This window comes from Pipistrellus kuhlii, unplaced genomic scaffold (genome assembly GCF_014108245.1).
Source record: "Pipistrellus kuhlii isolate mPipKuh1 unplaced genomic scaffold, mPipKuh1.p scaffold_m20_p_10, whole genome shotgun sequence".
NCBI lineage: Eukaryota > Metazoa > Chordata > Mammalia > Chiroptera > Vespertilionidae > Pipistrellus > Pipistrellus kuhlii.
In genome coordinates, this window is record NW_023425405.1 from 50,078,787 (window position 1) to 50,098,432 (window position 19,646).

General features: G+C 40.5%; 1 protein-coding gene across 9 annotated transcripts in view; it reads left to right on the top strand.

Annotated features, from left to right (window-relative positions):
• Positions 1-4,051: 4,051 nt before the first annotated feature.
• The window catches only part of KMT2E (lysine methyltransferase 2E (inactive)), an 86,961-nt gene continuing 71,366 nt past the window's right edge, over positions 4,052-19,646 (top strand). For all 9 annotated transcript variants that reach the window (XM_036429664.2, XM_036429668.2, XM_045578535.1 and 6 more), the window contains exon 1: positions 4,052-4,186. The gene's annotated coding sequence lies outside the window, so the exon portion shown is untranslated. The remainder of the gene's footprint in view (positions 4,187-19,646) is intronic.

The following is a 19,646-nucleotide window of genomic DNA, read 5'->3' on the forward strand; positions in this document are numbered from 1 at the left end:
TGTACTGTGACAGTCCGAATTGATTATTGCTTTGATTAGGGCGTCATCAACTTCAACTGGACGACCAGAGCGTTTTTCATCTTTGAGTGAAAAATCACCAGAACGAAATTTGGCAAACCAATTTTGACACTGCCGTTCTTTTAAGGCTTCGTCACCATAAACAGCACATAACTTTTTATGAGCTTGCGATGCGTTTTTCCCTTTGCGGAAATAAAAAAGCAAAATATGACGAAAATGTTCCTTTTGATTTTCCATTTTTCAACGAACGCCAAACGAAAACTACAAATGTGTTTTACATTTGTACTACGTCTGCAAACCTAAAAATTCAACTGAAGCCGTGAAACCCGCAATTACTTAGTTGCCGACACAATATTTAGCCCATCAGGGGATGTCTGCTATATGAACCCAGTTATATTTGAACAGAAATAGGGACAAAAAGGTTGGGGTATGACTTAGATAATGAAATGTAGGATGAGAAGTGAAATAATTTTCTTAAGAGAATGGGTGAAGAAAGTTCTTAGGAATCAAGTACTAAGCTTAGTGTTTTTATATGAGGTCAAGTAACCTGTGGCCCCTTGTAAATCTTAACATTCCACCTGCAGCTTTGAGACAGAAGTGTGGGAATTATCAGGGAATAGGCACAAATTGCCCAGAGAACATAAAGTGCAAAAGGTAGCCAGGTAAAGTAAGTAATTGGAAATAGTATTTAGAATTTCAGAAACATAAAGACTAGGGCTCATGAATTGGGTGAGTAGGAACAATAAGGATACATGCTTATCAGAAGTACAAATCAAGGATCTGTTTCCATTAGCTTGATAAACCACCTCTTTTCCTTAAGGCACAAAAAACTAGGAACATTTTAAAAATTACCTTAAAATTGACTGACTTCATGTTTACTCCTATTTTCTAAGGGAAAATAACAAATACATAACAAATAGACCCTGGAAGCTATCTGTGAGTCCTCATAGGCAAAATACCCATTTTATATTCGGAGTGAAAACAAAAAAGCTTTGAACTTTAAAATCTCTGTACTACTTAATATTTACAATTAGTCATTGGCTTTTCTGTCTTTCACATTCAGTTCATTCACAGTCACTTAAAAAAAAAAAAAAGCCACAACTAGTAAGGATTTAGGTATACACAAATTAATTAAAAACATCAATCTTGTTTCCAAACTACCAAGTCTACTAGTAAGACTAAAGGAAACAGCACAACCTCAGATCCAGGTTAAACTTATCTTTTCAGGTTCAGCAAACATTCCCCCTGGCATCAAATAGAGGTGGTTCCCTCAAAAAGCAAGCCAGGTTTCCGTGCACACGTATTCCACGAATAACTCCCTATTCTCAGTTGACTCCATGGGAAGAAGTCTTTTAAATTTTCACTGGTTTAGATAATGGCTACTATACTAGTTTGACCAAGTGGGAACAATAATGAACAAAGGGAGTCTTTCTTATTGATATGCCAATTTAAACCTTAAGAATTTTTAAATTGCTGGAGATCTTCAACTAACAAGGTTTCAGAAACTATATTCACACTTCCACAAAAGTGGTTTAAAGAAGGATTTAATGTTTCATAATGGTGCAGGAATCTTAACATTCACCAAGTGATTATAATTTTATTTTAAACTATACGTAAGAGGGAGATAGAAAGACAATATACAAGTATTGAAAGCAGCTTTAAAACTTCAGATTACACTAGATTTTATTCTGTATTACTGATCATGCTTAAATTTAAACAGAAAGGCAAATCCATTGATGACATTGCACATTCTTGTAGAAGATACAGACAGGGAAATTACAGTGGAAGGTACAAAAAGTTTGAAAAGGGCCCTCAGAATTCAGATATATTCCCTTTTGGGGGGGGTAACTTTTATAAAATTAAAGTGTTCCTGGGTGTTATTTATACCTGCTTCCAAATTTAAAAGGGACTACTTTTTATTCGGTCTGATAAAACTACGTTTTCTCAGAAAATAATTGATACTCCTTGCATTGTGGCCCAGAAGTCTAGTGGCTCCAAGGGCTCACATTTTCACCCTAGGGACCCTGCCACCTTAGGTTACGTCTGCTTCGCAAGGAGATAGGCAGATACCAAAACAGGGTGCCAAACCTCCTCCACCAGCAGCCGCCACACCCCGAGAGGGCCGGCCGCCCGGCCCGGCCCCCCCCCCCCCCTTCCCCCGGAGCCGCAGCTGTGGGGCGCGCGGGGGAGGGGAGGCCCTCAAACAGTCATCTCTTCCTCTTCAGGTCGCCCAAGCCAACCGCGCCAGTCTCCGCCGCCCGAGCCCTTTCCCCTCCCCGCCCGGCCTGGGTCCCAGCCAAACCCCACAGGAATGCAGCCCGGTCACATGCGCTGCGACGGCGGCGGTGGACGTGCCTCTCCCCCCGCGCCCCAAAGGAGGCCCAGCGCCATCTTGCCCTGACGCAGTTACAAAAAAAAGTCATGGGGAGCAATTGTGTCTCCTCGTCCGCGCCAGCGCCCCGAAGTTCCGCAGAGGCCGAGCCGGGGGCCCTCACCTCGCGCAGGGACAGGAGGAAATGTCAGGGAAGAGCCTTGAGAGTCCCTTGGCCACTGCTTGGGTTCCACATCGGCGCGGCAGCGACGAACCCCGCCGTCCCTTCTCCCTCTCTGCCTTTCACAGCCTCCCTCAGGGCGCTGGCCCCGCCCGCTGCTGCAGCATGAGGTCATCGCCGGCCAATCACAAGGCGCCGGGCGGAGCACACCCGGCCCCGATTGGCTGCGTGGGCCGCCTCCGCCTCTCCCCCACTCGGCGTACCCAGACGTTCGGGTCGCTGTGAGGCAAGGACAGGACGGAAACCGCCATTTCGGGGAAAGACCCCCCCGAAAACAAGAGCGGGAATCACCGTGCCATTTTAAAGGGGGGGGGAGGGGGACCCATGTTTTATTCTCCGGCCTTGTCCTTTTTTTCTTCGCGATAACGGTCTGCCCCTCTTCTCCTCCCCCCCCCCCTCAGTCACAGCCACATCATGGAACTCCCGCTCCCTTCCCCGCATTGTCCCTCGGCGGGGAAGTTCTTCCCCGGGGCTCAGAGAAGTAGGAGGCCGCGACAGCTACGGCAACGACAGCTTTTTTTTTTTTTACCCCGGACACGGTGGCAGGGAGGCGGCGCCGCTGGTGGCTGTTTTCCTTACTGCTTGCCCCCGATCTCCTCCGTTTCTCGCTCCTCCATGGAGACGGGCCGGGCTCGCCGGCTCCGCTTTTATCCCGCGCCCGGAGCCTGCGCACTGGAGCCGCCTCGGCCCCCAGCGGGTGTCATTTTACACCCGCGTCCCCCGGGCGCCGGGGCCCGGCCGGGGTGGGGGCCGCGGCGGAGAGCGGGAGAGCGCGCTGACTGAGGAGGGCGAGGGGAGGCGGCGGCGGCCGTTCCCGAGGCCTCCGGGCGTCCAGCTTCCATCCATCCGGTCGTGGCAAGCCCGAGCCCCCCGAGATCCAGACTTGAGGGCTCCTCGCGGGGGGTGGGGGGGGAGGGAAAAGGGGTAAAGGAACCAATCCCACCAAATACCGAACCTTCTTCCCCAAACCTCCGGTGAACTGTCGAATGCATCTTTTTTGTGTGTGTGTGTGTTTGTGTGTGGGAAAGACGGAGATTCTGTTCCCCTCTAGGCCTCCAGGCGCCGGTTTTGGAGCCTCTGAAGAGGCAGGCAGCGGAGGGTGGCAGCCCACAAGCAAGATGGCGGCGGGCAGCCTCGTCCCCTCCCCCCTCCCCCCGCTCTGCCCCTGCGGAGCGGGGCGGGCAAGCCCCGTGCACTGGACGCCGCGGACGCCGCCGCCGCCGCCGCTGCCGCCGCCGCCGCCGCCGCCGTCGCCGCCGCGGTCCGCCATTTTCGCCAACAAGAGGCAGTGACACTGAGCGAGCGCAGGGGGCCCAGTCGGAAACCGTGCCTGAGTTCGGGAGCGGCCACAGAGGGGCCACCACAGACACGCCGAGCAGCCTCGCCGCCGCCGCCGCCGCCTCCGCGTCCCTGCTGACGGACCGGGTGCCCCCTCCCCTGCTCCTCGGCTGCCGGAGAGGCTGCGCGCTGCTGTCTGGGGAGGGGGTGTGCGGAGCCGGGTCCCGCGTCCGCAGTGGCTGCTGTCGGGGGGTCGCCTGACCGTGAAGGTGCGGAGAGACTCCTCCGGGGGTCGGACGGATAACGGGGTCCGGGCGTCTGGTGTGTGAGCATCACAGGTCAGTGCCTGTCGTCTCTCTGGGAGTTCACGGGGGCTTTGCGGGGTGGAGGGACGCGTGTTTCCAGGGGGACGGGACGGGGGTCCTCTCCTCTTCATCCTCTTGGGGGGTGGGGGGCGGGGGGAGCAGACGTTGGCTCTCTGGTTATCCTGGTTGGGGCCAGACAGTTGCTTTTTTGGAATAGACTTTCTCCTTTTCTCCTCCCTGTCCCCAGGAAGGGGAGCATTATGGCGGGTTTTAGGGCTGGGGAAGGGGGAACTGGCAGTTAACCCCCTGAAGAGCGGGAGTTAGGGGAGGGGTGCCCTCCTCCTGGGCAGGTTAGGGCCGCCTGGGTGGGTGGGTGGGGGGGCTTGTGGCTGTTGGAAGGGTTTGGTCGAGGTGGTCCCAGGAGCTGCCAGCCCTGCCTTCCCTCCTCCGCTGCATCTTGTTCAGGTGCCGACGATCCTAGGCCTCGTTTTCTCCCGGCTCTCCACCCCCGGCAGCCTCCGGGGTAATGTTATCGTCCCTAGCCGAGCGGGTAAGCGGGCGGCCCGGGTCTCTACCTCCCTTTGTGGGGGAAGGAGGCAGCTTCCCATCCTCCCCGGGGGAAGGTAAACCCGCCCCCGGGGTGGTCACCCCGGTCCCCAAACCTTCTGCCGCCTCCTCCCCCGCTTCTCTGGCATTATCGCTGCCCTTTACTGCACCGGAGGCTCAGGACCCACAATATGGCCCATTTCAGAAAAGCTTATTTTGACCGAGGGATTGGCACCAACACTGGCAGCAGACACAGAAGAGAAACAAACGGTTCACTGTGCTGACCGGGGGAGGAGGGAGAGAAACAACAGTCCGAGTGCTCTCTTCCCCTGGCCTTAGTTCCGCGGAGGGCCGTTCTTGCTACACTGCCTTCAAAACGATACAATTTAAATTCAGAGGGAAAGCGCTTAGAGTTGGCGTTAGTGAACCCCGTTTTTCCCTGTTTGCCCTCCTTTTTGGAGATGTGAATAAATGTAAGGTATTTGGAGTTCTGGAAACCTTGGGGGCAGAATTAAGTGAGGTGCATTCAGCTCTAGGCTGGAGACATCAACACCTAATTGGAACACAGTCCGTTTTTCCCTTTAATTCCCGAGATGGGAAGTAAAAAGTGAAATTTCCCTCTTTTGTCCTTTACAGATTCTAAAAATGGCGGCCCCAGGCTGATGTTGTGGTAATCTAATCAGCTCGGGTCCTCCACACCCCATGCAGTGCGTTTGTCTGCAGCATATTACTGGCTTATTATGTTTACATGGAAAGACTGGGCTTTTTTTCTTCCTTAAACTGTTAACAAAAAATATGTAGACTTTACTGCAGATTACAATGCTGTGTTTTAGTTGATTGATTTTATTGGTTTTTCCTGAGAGGCAAATAAAGTGACAGACAGCACTTTGGGGAAAAAAATAACACTCAGGTAGTAGCCTTAGAAATTTCACTAGTGAAGCTAGGTACTCTTACACATTAAAAAAAAAAAATCTTTCGGTACAAATAATAGTTTTTGCTCGGTTTAATCCAAGCATCTTTCAGCCAGTATGCTAAATTAAAATGTTTAATAAGTGTATAAATGCAATCTGGTTTGTGTGACTAGATGTTTTAATCTAGATAGAGTGAAATATTTCCAAGTCTTTACCAATTTTGTGGATTTTGGCTTTTGTACTCTCTCATTAATTTTTAGGGAGCTGTACAAACAAGCCCAAACCTGTTACTTCACAGGGTGTGGAGATGCTTTTCTCACTATTAAATTTTGCATCCATTTCCCCCATATATTTAAGAATTTTCTAAGTTAATTGTGTATTTTATTTAACAAAGTGAAGCTCCATGCTTTGCTGCCTTTTAATATTGTCTTATGGCACACTATCATAATTATGTAGGTAAAAAAGTATGGTTTTAGTTCATGATCCCCCTACCCCCAATGTGCCCATTTGTCTGTAATAGGATGTGAAATTTAGTCACTCCTAATAGGCTTTAAATGGAAGCCACACCATAACAGGATCCTGAATCCACTTTGTGCTAATTTCAGAATCTTATAGATTGATGCAGAAAATGAAGTGGTGTAATTTAGTTGTATTTTTTAAATGATATAGATGAATGATGATTTCATCTGTATAGTGGGAGGTCGATTTTTTTTGGCCTGAATTAAGCAGTGAGATATGAGTGGGCAATTAATGGCATTTAATGACCATTCTGATTGAGAAGCAACTGAAAGATGAGTGACTTTTAATCCAGCAGTACTTTAAAGGTTGGAGAATATATACACTTTTATGATTCTCTTATTATTCTATTGTAAATTTTGCTCTAAATATATATAACGGAATAAGAGAAAGTTAATATTTGAACTAGATTGATAAGTTTTTATTCCTAAAAATAATAGTAAAAATAACTGACACAGAGTTTCATCAGGGAAGACAATATTACTTAGAGGCTCTGAAATATTTTATTGTACTTTAAAGTGAAATGTTAGTGGGTAGTGGGAGAGTTTGTGGAGGGGTTTGTAATATGCTGAGTGATCATATAAGTACAGATCCTTAACTCCTGTGTAAAGATTGTGCATTTGTTTGAAAGATTAAGTAATTAATAATGGTGGCTAAGTTGGTACTTTTAACTTACTATCTAATGTAGGAAATCAGTATACTCTTAGGGAGATTTGGTTTATGTAGCCATAGGAGGAAACATTGTCTATACCCAGGTTTTTCTTGATAGTGACCTTGGTCAGGTCTAAATACATAAAGCATGTGGACTTAATTTAGCTTCAAACAAACAATATCAAGTTAAAAATTACTATAAAAAAAAGCTGCCTTCACTCGAATAGTTTTCTTCCTACTGGCCTGCTTCATTGCTTTGGGTTTTGTTTGTTTGCTTCTTTTTGTTTTGCTATGTTTTGATTCCTGTAAAACCAGACTGGCGCTTTTTTTTTTTTTTTTTTTTTTTTTTTTTTTTTTTTTTTTTTTTTTTTTTTTTTTTTTTTTTTTTTTTTTTTTTTTTTTTTTTAGTATATTATACTTTATTTTAAGTGGTTACTTTATTAATGTTTGTTTTTTATTACTGTACCTCCCAGTTGACTAAGTTTTAAGTTGGGATTGTCGAGGCAAATTTTTAAAATGTTGGGCATAATTTTTGTTTCCAGAGTTTTGAAACACTTGGTCCCTTGGGGAAAACTAGTCAAATGGTCTTTGTTCTTAGGATAGCTGAGTTTGAGGGATTAGTTGTTTATCTGTTTAGCTGGGTTTATAGAAAATCATAACGTAATTGGAGAGCAAATTTTATTTTTAGTGACTACATTTTGATCATACTTCCCTTTTGTAGTCAGTGTGAATTATAGGATCCCTTTGATCTGAACTTAAGTTTAGAACCTTTTTATGGGGCTTCTTCATTTCTCTTCAACTCTTTAGGTCTCTGACAACTCTCTTACATTTTTGGCTTGTCTGTCTTCCTCACAGCTTCCAGCCGGCGAATTCTTATCATATATACCACAGTAAATTCTAAGACTTCTTGGATCTAAAAATGAAGAAGTAAGGGGAAAAAGTCAATAAGTTAGGAAAAATTATTTCCCTTAATCCATGCCTTAGTGGTCTTAGCAAAATAACTTCTTAAATTGGTATTTTATTTCTAAGAATAAAATAGCTATTTTCATGCATCAGACCTTTAAACTTATGGTTTTATTTTAAAAAGTATACTATATAAATCCTAACAACCAAGTTTTTCTGAAAGTTACCACTTTTTAAAATATATTTAAAATGGGTTTTTTTAAATATATTTTATTGATTTTGTACAGAGAGGAAGGGAGAGAGATAGAGAGCTAGAAACATCGATGAGAGAGAGTCATCGATAGCTGCCTCTTGCACATCCCCCACTGGGGATATGCCCACAACCAAGGTACATGCTCTTGACCAGAATTGAACCCGGGACCCTTCAGTCCCCAAGCCAACGCTCTATCCACTGAGCCACACCGGTTTCGGCACCACGGGGTTTTTAATGGGTACTACCATTGTGTGTTTAAGATGTTGTATAAAACCAATTGGACTTTGAAGAGCTATTGAAAACTTAAGAAATATTAGAATGGAATTTTCTTAGAAGACGCTACATTTAAAAAAAAAATTAATAGTGTATAATAGCTTTTATCATCAAAGGATTTATTCTTAGCAGATGGTAGGCACCAATTATTTGTTGAATTTAAAGCTTTTGTTTAAGTGAACACATTTACATATCAAATAATTATAGTGATCAGGTGACCATTTCATGTCATATGTTAGAATAAGTGTTAAATACTTGTATCCAGTGAGACTTACTTTTTAATGTTGAGTACAGAATTACTTTTACTTTATCATAAAATTATTTTTGTGTTTTGACTGGCAAAATATAAAGTACTAGTGGTTCGGTGCATGAAATTCGTGCATGGGGTGGAAGAGTGTCCCTCAGCCTCTCCAATCTGGGACCCCTTGGGGGATGTCCGACTATGGGTTTAGGCCTGTTCCCCTCCAACTGCCCCCCTGCCGCCTGCTCACCCCCAATTGCCCGCCACTGCTGGCCTGCTCACCCCCAACATTCCCCTCCCCCCCAGCCTGCTCTCCCCTAACTGCCCTCCCCTCCTGGCCTGATTGCCCCTAATCTCCTCTGCCTTAGCCCGCCACCATAGCTTTGTCCAGAAGGACATCCGTAGGTCTCCCGGAAGGTTTCCTGGTCTAATTAGCATATTACCCTTTTATTAGTATAGATACTATTTGAGATGTTGCTGTATAAAAGTTAGCTAGTTTTTAGGCTGGGTTGATATTGGAATGGCTCTCTGTCTTTTTTTTTACTGTCTCTTTTCCAATGTCACATGTTGAAAGGAGTTTCATGTGTTTTTTTAGTAGTGAAAGATAATTTGTATTATCTAAATATTTATTTAATATGGAAGAAGTAATATTTTTGGTTGAAAATTGTTTTTAAGTGCATTAAATTTGAAGTAGACAGTATTTAAAATTTTTGCTATTGCAATCAAACAATTCGTATTTTATAAAGAGGTAGGACTTAACCAAAAGAAATTTTTTTGTTATTGCGAACCTTTTTGCTAAGTGCTACATTTATAATTCAAATGTTAACTCAGGTTAATGTAATTAGATTTATTTGTGTCTTTAAGAAAGAATAGTTTTTATTAATCCTCGGTAACATATGCTTTCAAGAGAACAGTAATCCTATGTTTTACTTAATATGAAATCGGTTTTTTCCTCATGGACAGCTCATAAATCAAATGTTATTTTTAGAAGGTTTAGGAAAGCATTTTTGTATTTTAGGTGAATTTTACAGCTTTATTAAAAATCTGATTTGGTTATTTACCTAAACTGTCTGTGATGTTGGTCATTTTGAATGTAACAGGTCAGTCACAGATTACTTTTAATTAAAATATTTACTTTTGCATTTTAAAACTGTCTCAAATATGAAATCTTGTTTTGAGAAAGGACCTGCATAAAGATCAACATGAGAAACAAGTTATTATGCAGCTTTCTTTATTCTAAACAACTGAAGAGAGATAATTTTCTAGCAACTATTAGATGATTGCTCAATTTAGAGTTAATCCAAAGTAATAAACATTCTTGGTCCTGAAATTTGTTATTGAGAAAGATTATATTGAGTAATCACACCTGTGTTACAGCCAATGTGGCTGCAGCATTTAAAGTCTGAGCCTGTGGCAGAAAGCAAAGTAATACATTGGTAGGGTTAGTTTTGGTTTGTAGTATCTATAAGGTAATTTTAAAGTAAGTTCATGTAATTATGTTATCCAACATTTTCTGAGACCAGAAAATTTTTTAAAAAGTGTATTTTATTGCTTTTTTACAGAGAGGAAGGGGAAGGGATAGAGATTTAGAAACATCGATGAGACAGAAACATTGATCAGCTGCCTCCTGTATACTCTTTACTGGGGATGTGCCCAGGACCTGCAGACCGACGCTCTATCCATTGAGCCAAACCGGTCATGGCGAGACCAGAATATTAAAAAAAAATTTTAATCTATGATTTTTTCAAAGGATATTTAAGACATTTTTTATTTAAAGACAAACAATTTTTCTTGATTTTCATTTTTTTTCACTGTTGGGCTAAGGGTAAGGTTCGCCTCCAACTGCCCCCGCCCCCCTGCCTAGTATCAATAATTGTTTTTAGCAAAAAAAAAAAGGAGGAATGGTTGGTTAAAGAAATTAACCATTATCACTTAGAATAATTATCAGGAAAAAATAACACACAGTTTTGTTTTTTCAGAAGTTCACGTATCAGGAGACAATATGTGAGAAAGATAAAATCTATTAATATTGTTTTTCCTACTTCAGAGTTATAATGAAATTTAATAGTTTCTATTTTTGAGAGAGACCTCTTGAATTTCTTTTATCCTGCTTTATATGTTATTTAAAGAAAGACACAGAATTTGAAAACCCATTTCCTTATCAATAGTATGGCAAAAGATAAGAAAATCCTTGATGTGACTGATGGGACTATGCTTCAGCAGCCATAAATTAAGTAAGGTGGGAGGAGAGGGGACATGGTCTGATTTAGTCTGCTACATACTCTTGTCCAGAAAATAAGATTGTTCCATGTTTGCTTTTCTGCTTCTCTTTAAAGGAAGGGGTATAATTGGTTGAATTGACAAAGCCTTGTTACATCTTACCATTAAGCCCCCACTAAAACTATTTTTGTATTTATTGGGGTGACTGGTTAATAAAATTTATATAGGTTTCAAGTGTACAGTTTTATAACACATCATCTGTGTATTGTATTGTGTGCTCATCACCCATCACCTTCCATCACCATTTATCCCCCAACACACAAAAAACCAATATTTTTGAAGCACAAAGATTAATTTAATTATTTGTCTTGCACCATTTATTTCTATTTTTCAAAGGCCCGTTGTTTCAGAGTTTGTTTGGCTATAAGGAAAAGAAATCAGCCCCAACTAGCTTAAATAAAAGATTTGTTATAAAAGCTATAGGGAATTCTCATAACTTATTTAAAGAAAGTACAATTGGGTCTCACAGGAATTGAGAAGAGGTCAGAGAGCCACTATTCTCCACCTTGATCCTTCTAATTAGCTGTGACTGAATGGGGTAGGGTGAGTTTTTATGTTGTGTGTGTGTAGAGGGTGAGGAGTTTCCTTAAATGGAAAGCAAGAGAGAGACACTTCCAATTCATCTGAAAACAATTGCCTTTTTTTTCACAGATGTACTTGAGAGGGCCTCCAAAACTAATTGGAATCAATCAAACCAATGAATGACTCTGTAATAACAAAAGGGTAATATGCTAATTAGACCAGACGTCTTCCAAACGTCCTTCCTAAGCTGAGGTCAGGTGGGCAGAGCCAGCCCAGGTTCCCGGATGCTTTCGGGCAGTGGGAAGGAAGCCAGCCTGGGTCCCAGGTTCCTGCCAGCAGCCAGAGGGGGGAGGCCTGGGTTCCGGGTGCCTGAGGAAAGCCAGTGCTGGGAACCAGAGGAAGGAAGGCCTACTCTTGCCTCTGTGTGTGTGTGTGTTGAGTAATGCTTTTAAAATAACCCAGTTTGGTTTTTTTTTGTCATTTTGAAATAATTTCAAACTTATAGAAATGTTACATAAATAGTACAAAACTTCTTTATACCCTTCCAGATCTCCTGATATTTAACATTTTGTCACATTTGCTTTATTATTCTCTCATATATATGTATATGTATGTGTATAGATATGTAAATTTTCCATTTGAGAGTAGATTGCACATATGCCCTCTTACAATCCTTAAGAATGTATTAATTTCCTAAGAACAAATATCTTTTTTTTTTTTTTTTTAGGTAACCAGAGTGGTTAAATTCAGGAAATTTAGCATTTATGTAGTATTTAAACTACAACATTTTAATATTGTCCATAGTCTGTTTTCATCAGTTGTCTCAATTATGCTCTTTATCAGCTTTTTTCTTCTTCTTTTTTCTTGATACATTTTTCTTGATTTAATTCTCAGGTCTCTAGTCTCCTTTAATCTGGAAGAGTTCCTCAGTCTTTATCTTTTGTGATATTGGCAGATTAGTTATATATATACAATGCCCCTCATTTTGGGTTTGTTTTATTCCCCTTTTGTGATATTCCCCTTCCTCCATTACAATCTTCAGATAATTTTTTTGAAGTAAAATACATTTTTCTGAAATGATTGAGACCGGTATTTTTTTGTTTGCTTTTGCTAATCCTCACTTGATTTATTTATTTGTTTGTTTGTTTATAAAGTGGAAAGGAGGGGAAGAAATAGAGAGAACAGTGATATAAGAGAGACATATTAATTGGTTGCCTCCTGCACACTCTCTGACCAGAGGTGGGGTTCAAGCCTGCAACCCGGGTACATGACCTTGACTAAAATTGAACCCAGGACACTTCTGTCTGATGGCTTCACTCTGTCCACTGAACTAAACCGGTTTTTTAATATATATGCAAGACATTACAAAAGGGTTGTTTGCCAAAACTGGTTTGGCCCAATGGATAGAGCGTTGACCTGTGGACTGAGAGGTCCCAGGTTCGATTCCTGTCAAGGGCATGTACCTTGGTTGTGGGCACATCCCCAGTAGGGGGTGTGCAAGAGGCAGCTGATCGATGATTTTCTTTCATCGATGTTTCTAACTCTCTATCCCTCTCTGTAAAAAAAACAATAAAATATTTTTTTTTTAAAAAAGGGGGTTTGATAAGGTGGTACATTGAATACAGCAGAGCATCAAATATCTATAACTCTTAGGACAAAGAATTGTATGTTTATTGGAATTTGTATATAAAGAAATACCTGTTGGAGAAAAGTTCAGAAGGCCTGCAATCAATAATGATTCTCTCTCATCATTGATGTTTCTATTTCTCCCTCCCTCTCTGAAATAAAGATATATTTAAAAAATAAAACTTAGTTGAATTAACTGTATTTGTCTTAAGAGAATGAAAGTTCAGTTTGTAGGACTGCCAAATCTCATCTATTGTTTGTTTCTTTCTTTTTTTTTTTTTTAAGTATTGGGTGAAAGGTGCAAAAACAAATCCCATGATGAAGCAGAGAATTTTTGTTTTATGCCAGAACTTGTGTTTTGGATGTGGAAAGTAGCACCCTGTTAAGTGAAAATGGAGAAACTAGAGTCAATTGATTTATGATATTTTTCCCCCAAAAAAATGTTTTTTAGAGAGAGATACACATTAGTGTGATAGATAAATATCAGCCAGTTGCTCCTGTATGCACCCCAACTGGGGATTGAAACTGCAACCTGAGTTATGTGGCCTGACTGGGAATTGAACCAGCAATCTTTTTTTATTTTTTATTTTATTTATTTATTTTTTTTTATTGATTTTTTACAGAGAGGAAGAGAGAGAGATAGCCAGAAATGTCAATGAGAGAGAAACATCGACTAGTTGCCTCTTGCACACCCCCTACCAGGGATGTGCCCGCAACCAATGTACATGCCCCTGACAGGAATCGAACCTGGGACCTTCCAGTCTGCAGACCGATGCTCTATCACTGAGCCAAACCAGTTTTGGCTGAACCAGCAATCTTTTGGTGCATGGGATGGTGCTCAACCAGCTGAGCCATATCTATCAGCCAGGGCTTTTGAGATCTATTAATTAAATATTTCTCATTGTGGGACACGTATTTACATGGAATGCTTATTAAAAATGAACATTTTTGGGTCCCCTTTCCACAGCTAAATAATCACATCTAGTGGAGTCATGAATTGGTATTTTAGTCTCAGCTGATTTTTATACTGTTCCAGCTCTTTTATGCTACAAGTAGATTAAGCCCCAGGGAGGTTAAATAAATTTCCCAAGATTGTGTAGTTAAAAAATGGTTGATTGAGGATTAAACTTTAGGTACTGAAGTTTAATGGTGCTTTATACTTTTCTAAGAAGCCATGTTGACTCCCCACTTTTTTTTTTTTTTAATATACATATTTTATTGATTTTGTACAGAGAGGAAGGGAGAGAGATAGAGAGCTAGAAACATCGATGAGAGAGAGTCATCGATCAGCTGCCTCTTGCACACCCCCCACCAGGGATCTGCCCGCAACCAAGGTACATGCCCTTGACTGGAACCGAACCCGGGACCCTTCAGTCCCCAAGCCAACGCTCCATCCATTGAGCCAAACCGGTTTCAGCGACTCCCCTCTTGAGACACTATTTTTGGATTCTCTGAATAAAGGAAACACTGTTTTTTTGTGCAATATCATGTGATAGACCACGTGTGTCAAACACAAGGCCAGCAGGCCAAATCCGTCCCGCCAGGCCTTGCAATGTGGCCCGCACCACGCTGTCATCACTGCACTCCTCTGCGTTTCCATCACAATGACAATTTATGACTGTTCAGTAAACCATTCGGCCTGCGATTTAGGCTGGATTTTAGATTTTGGCCCCTTCTCTGATTGAGTTCAACACCCCTATGATAGACCATATATATATTTAGTGCTTCTGTACCTCCCAGTTTAAGATGATCTGATGTACTGGTTTCCACAACACGTGTGCTGTTTGGTTAAAAAAAAAGTCTTGGATTGGAATTATATCAATACAAATTGAATTAAGTTGTGGTGAGCCATGAATGCTAGGATAAGAGTATGGACTCTGGGAAAACTACTGAAATATCTGCTTTAGGAAGTGACATATTCGACATGATAATTCTGCCCTCCCTCCCCCATTTTTTAGATTATGAAAGAACTTACTAAAAAACTCAAACAGTACTTCTTTAGAGACAGTATTGCAAAGAGTTTAAGAGCAGAAACTGTAGGACCACAGTGCTTTTGTTTTACTGCACTCAAAGCAGGTTGCACTGCTGTGTGACCTTGGGCAAGTTACTTACCTTTGTGTGCCTTAGTTTTTTTTATTTACAAAATGGAGATAATAGTCTACCTTATGGAGTAGTTTTGAAAGTTCAACTAGTTAATTTGGGTAAAATTCATAGAGCTCTAGTTGTTTATGAAAAAAAAAAAAGTCTGATTCTCATCCCTAAAGTTTCCAAGATGCTGGGTGTTAGCTCTGATCACATAATTTAATTAATTCATACCCCCTCTGGGCTGGCAGGAGAGGTGGGAGGGACAGGACGAGGGAGGTTGGCTGGCTGGTCCTGTCCCTGATTAGGGTGTTGGGAGCCAATCAGGGACCCAGCTGGCTGGAGGGGGGAGAGGGGGAGGGAGTGCCAATTGGGGCCCTGATCAGGCTGGTCAGCTACTGCAGTGCACGTCATAGCTACCGGTCATTCTGGTTGTTCTGCTGTTCAGGTTACTGGGCTTTTATATATATAGATCAGTTTGTAGAGTTTTTAAATTTTAGCCTATAATTGTTTGGTGTATTATAATCTAGTTGCTATATGTTAGTAGTAATATATTAGTTATACAGTAATGCAGTAATTGCCTGATTTTGAATTCCAAGTTAAAACTGGTAATTTTAACTTCAAATTCCAAGGAATTATGGAAATGGCATGATTGTACCAAAAGACAAGAGTTCTTTGTGTAATTAGTTTCAGACTACAAATCTGAGATACTGTGATATTGTTTAAATTTAATCTACAGTGATGGTTGATATTTAAAAAGAGATTTCTTCTGATATTCAGCCTAAACTATCAATTACAGGCAATTGAAAGTTTACACTTCTTACTTCCTAAAGTAAATGGTTCCTTAAGGATTTGGGGGAGGAAAGTATTTAATAAGAATGTCCAGTTAGCTCAGTACATGTTGATTATTTTCTATTAACATATAACCTCTTCATAGAAAGTTCTTTAAATGAAGTTTGAAAGTGAAAGAGGGTGTAGCTCGTCTCATAAAAGATATATTGGTCACTTATAGCACTCATTGTAATTACTAACTTCATTTTTGACATTTTATTTTTCCCTTATAAATTTTCTCAGTGATTATATGCCTTGTGCAAGATAGGCTACTTTAAAAGCCTGTTTTGAACAAGATGCATAATAAGATAATAAACTTCCAGTTTTTTGTTTTTCTATTAATATATAAAGAGGAAAAAGTGTATCTTTGAATACTGTAAGTCTTGTAATTAAAGGACTGGGGAAAATGCTGTAGAAGTAAATGGTTTAAACATTGAAAGTATTTGTGTGTGTTTTTAATCACTGTGATCTTTTCCTGACTTTGTGGGTTGTTAAATACTTAGGTATTAAAGCACTCTTATTTTAGACTTAAGATTTTTATAGTAAATATTTTAAATATGTGTAGAATATTAAGATAACTTTTCAGAACAGTAATAGACCTGCCATTTTCTCACCATTTGAGTGGCCTTATTGATCAAGAGTATTGTGATTAGAATTGATTTAATTATGATTGGATTGAATAACAACTTCATGCCTTTCATTCTAAGAGGCAAGACAGTCCAATCAGTGTAGCTCAGTGGTTGAGAGCATCGACTCATGAACCAAGAGGTTACCGGTTTGATTCCTAATCAGGGCATATGCCTGGTTTGCAGGCTCAGTCCCCAGTAGGGCGAGTGCAGGAAGCAGCTGATCAATGTTTCTAACTCTCTTTCCCTTCCTCTCTAAAAATCAGTAAAAACATATTATACGTTTTTTAAGAGGCAAGACAACTGTCATAAATAAATATCTACAGTATGTTTATGTACTTACATATTTTATTTAGTCTACACAGAAACTCGGTGGTAGATATTTAACCCATTTTTTTTCAGGAGAGGCCTAGAGAGACTGAGGATAACATAGCAAAGGAGTGACTGCTCAAGAATTCAAATTCAAGTAATCTGAAAACCATCATAGCTTTCTGTTGATACTTATAAAAGACTAAACTAACTTTTTTACTCCCACATTATGGTGCTGGCCCTTTGACCCAGGGTCTTAAAAGGTAAGAAGGAGTTAGAGGCAGGATATAAAGGAATGTTTTAATCAAAGGATTACTTTCTTCATCCCCCAAGTATAGCTGTACCTGACTATGGGAGGGACCTCTTACTATGGATTAATAGAATCTACCTGTGGCCCGGCCTCCCTAATGTCATTTACATTGAATGGGGATGAGGTCTGACAGTGGATTATAGAGCAGAGTATGAGCCTTAACTGTGGGCTAGAAATGTCCTTAATAAACATCCTTATTAAGAAAGAAGAAAAAAAAGGACTTAATTTTAGGCAAGGTAATAACAATACAGAACTCATTAATCAAATGCAGTTGCTTAAGAAGACTACTCCACCCTTGATTAGTTTGCCCTAGCTCTATGGTCGGCAAACTGTGGCTTGCCAGCCACATGTGGCTCTTTGGCCTCTTGAGTGTGGCTCTTCCACAAAATACCACAGCCTGGGCGAGTCTATTTTGAAGAAGTGGCGTTAGAAAAAGTTTTAGTTTAAAAAATTTGGCTCTCAAAAGGCATTTCAACCATTGTACTGTTGATATTTGGCTCTGTTGACTAATGAGTTTGCGGACCACTGCTAGGGCCTAGCTCATTTAAATGCTTTACAAGCAACTTAATTTCATTAGCTCATTTCCTGGCACCTAGAGCAGTATCCAGACCATCTAATTTTCTAGATGATGTAATAAACTTAAAATTCTTACCATTTTTGGCTTTGTGCATACCTCCTTCAGTGACCCTAACACTGAGGTGATCTCTATTTATAGTATTTATATATTTTTCCTATAGTGCTTTATGTAAAAACTGTGGAAGTTCCTTACCCTTCATTTAACCAAACTACAGGATTAATATTCCTTTAAAAATACATATATTTTTTATTGATTTCAGAGAGGAAGGGAGAAGCATCAACTATGAGAGCGCCCGACACTGGGGATTGAGCCTGCAATCTGGGCTATATGCCTTGACGGAATCAAACCATCATCTGCTTCATAGGTTGACACTCAACCACTGAGCCATGCTCGCCCGACTAAATATTCTTTCTTTTAAAAATACTAATGCCTGCCCTGGCTCGGGTGGCTCAGTTGGTTGGAGTGTGTTCGATTCCCGGTCAGGGTATATACCTAGATTTTGGGTTTGATGCCTGGCTCTAAGATTTAAAAAAAACAAAAACGCTAATGCCCATTGCATGTTGGATGATGCAAACTAATCTTTGCTGCTCCCACTGTTGAATAGAATGCTTATAAAAGTCATATGATTGTTCCTAAATTGACTTATCCTATTGTACTTATATTGTGTTTATATTATTTAATTAGATATTACATAAACCAGTGGTATGAGTGTGAAGAGAATTATTTAAATGAAAATGAAGTTAAATGCTTTGAAAAACTAAATTAATTGCTGAAGAAAATTGTTGTTTTTAAGTATCTGTAAGCTTCTGATTAGGATGGCAGTGTAGGGATATTGTGATTCATGATATTAGGTAAAGTATCTAACCCTGGCACTTAATAAATGGTGACTATTTTTTGTTTGTTTTTTAAAAAGCTAGGTATGGGTAAGACAAACACTTAATAATTGGTGTCTTTTTTTTTTAAGTTAGGTATGGGTAAGATAGCTAAAAGATTATGGGGAAAAATAATAAAAATCTGGAAGTCTCCATTCACATTGCTCCACAAGTGTCCAATTGATTGTCTGCCTTGAAATACTCTAAAACCAAAAATCATAATTTTTTATGATTTTTGGTTAATGGTTTGACTTTGATGAACTCACAGATTCCTAATCCCTGTTTTTTAATATATAAATTTCTTTTTCTTTTTTTTTCTTTTTCTTTTTTTTAACTAAAAGGGGATGGATCATATGATATTCTGTAACTTCCTTTATCATTTAGTATTTTTGGAATCTAAAAATTCTTTTGTAGAATCTAACTGCGGTTTGTCCAGTGGAGACCATATTTAGATGTAATGATGGTTTTATCTGGAATCTAACAGATACATTCAAATGTCAAGGTTTAATAACTTTTGTTATCTTGTGAGATTTAAATTGTTCTCTTCTGTCAGACCATTCTAATATAAACTAGATTAATTTACTGGCAAATAGTTAAATGCCCTCTATGTGAAAGTATCATGATAGCTACTAATTTTGGCTTGCTGATTTTGCACATACTTCCTAAGTGAAGTAACTGATGACTGTATTGGCTAATATCTCTAAACTAGAGGCCTGGTGCACAAATTCGTGCACAGGTGGGATCCGGCCAGCCTGCCCCAATTTTAGGGCACATACCTAGGTTGCAGATTCCATCTTCAGTCTGGGGCTCTGGGGCAGGGGAGGGAGGATTGGATGGGGGAGTGTAAGGAAGGCAATCAATGTGATGTTTTTCTCTCACATTGATATTTCTCCCTCCCTTCCCTTCTTCTCCTCTCCTCTTTACCTTCTCCCTCTCCCTTCCTCTCTCTCAAGTTAATAAAAAACATATCTTTGGATGAGGATTTAAAAAAAAAAAAACACACCAGATGGATGGAGAGTAATATTGGGGAGGATTGTGCCTTGAGGGCCAACTACATTTTAGCATAATAAGGGAAAGAGAAGCAATAAGAAAAAAAAAAACAACACAAAAATGTTTCCAGAAGGAAATCAATCACTAACATTGTAAAGTGGCAGGTGTTTTGTA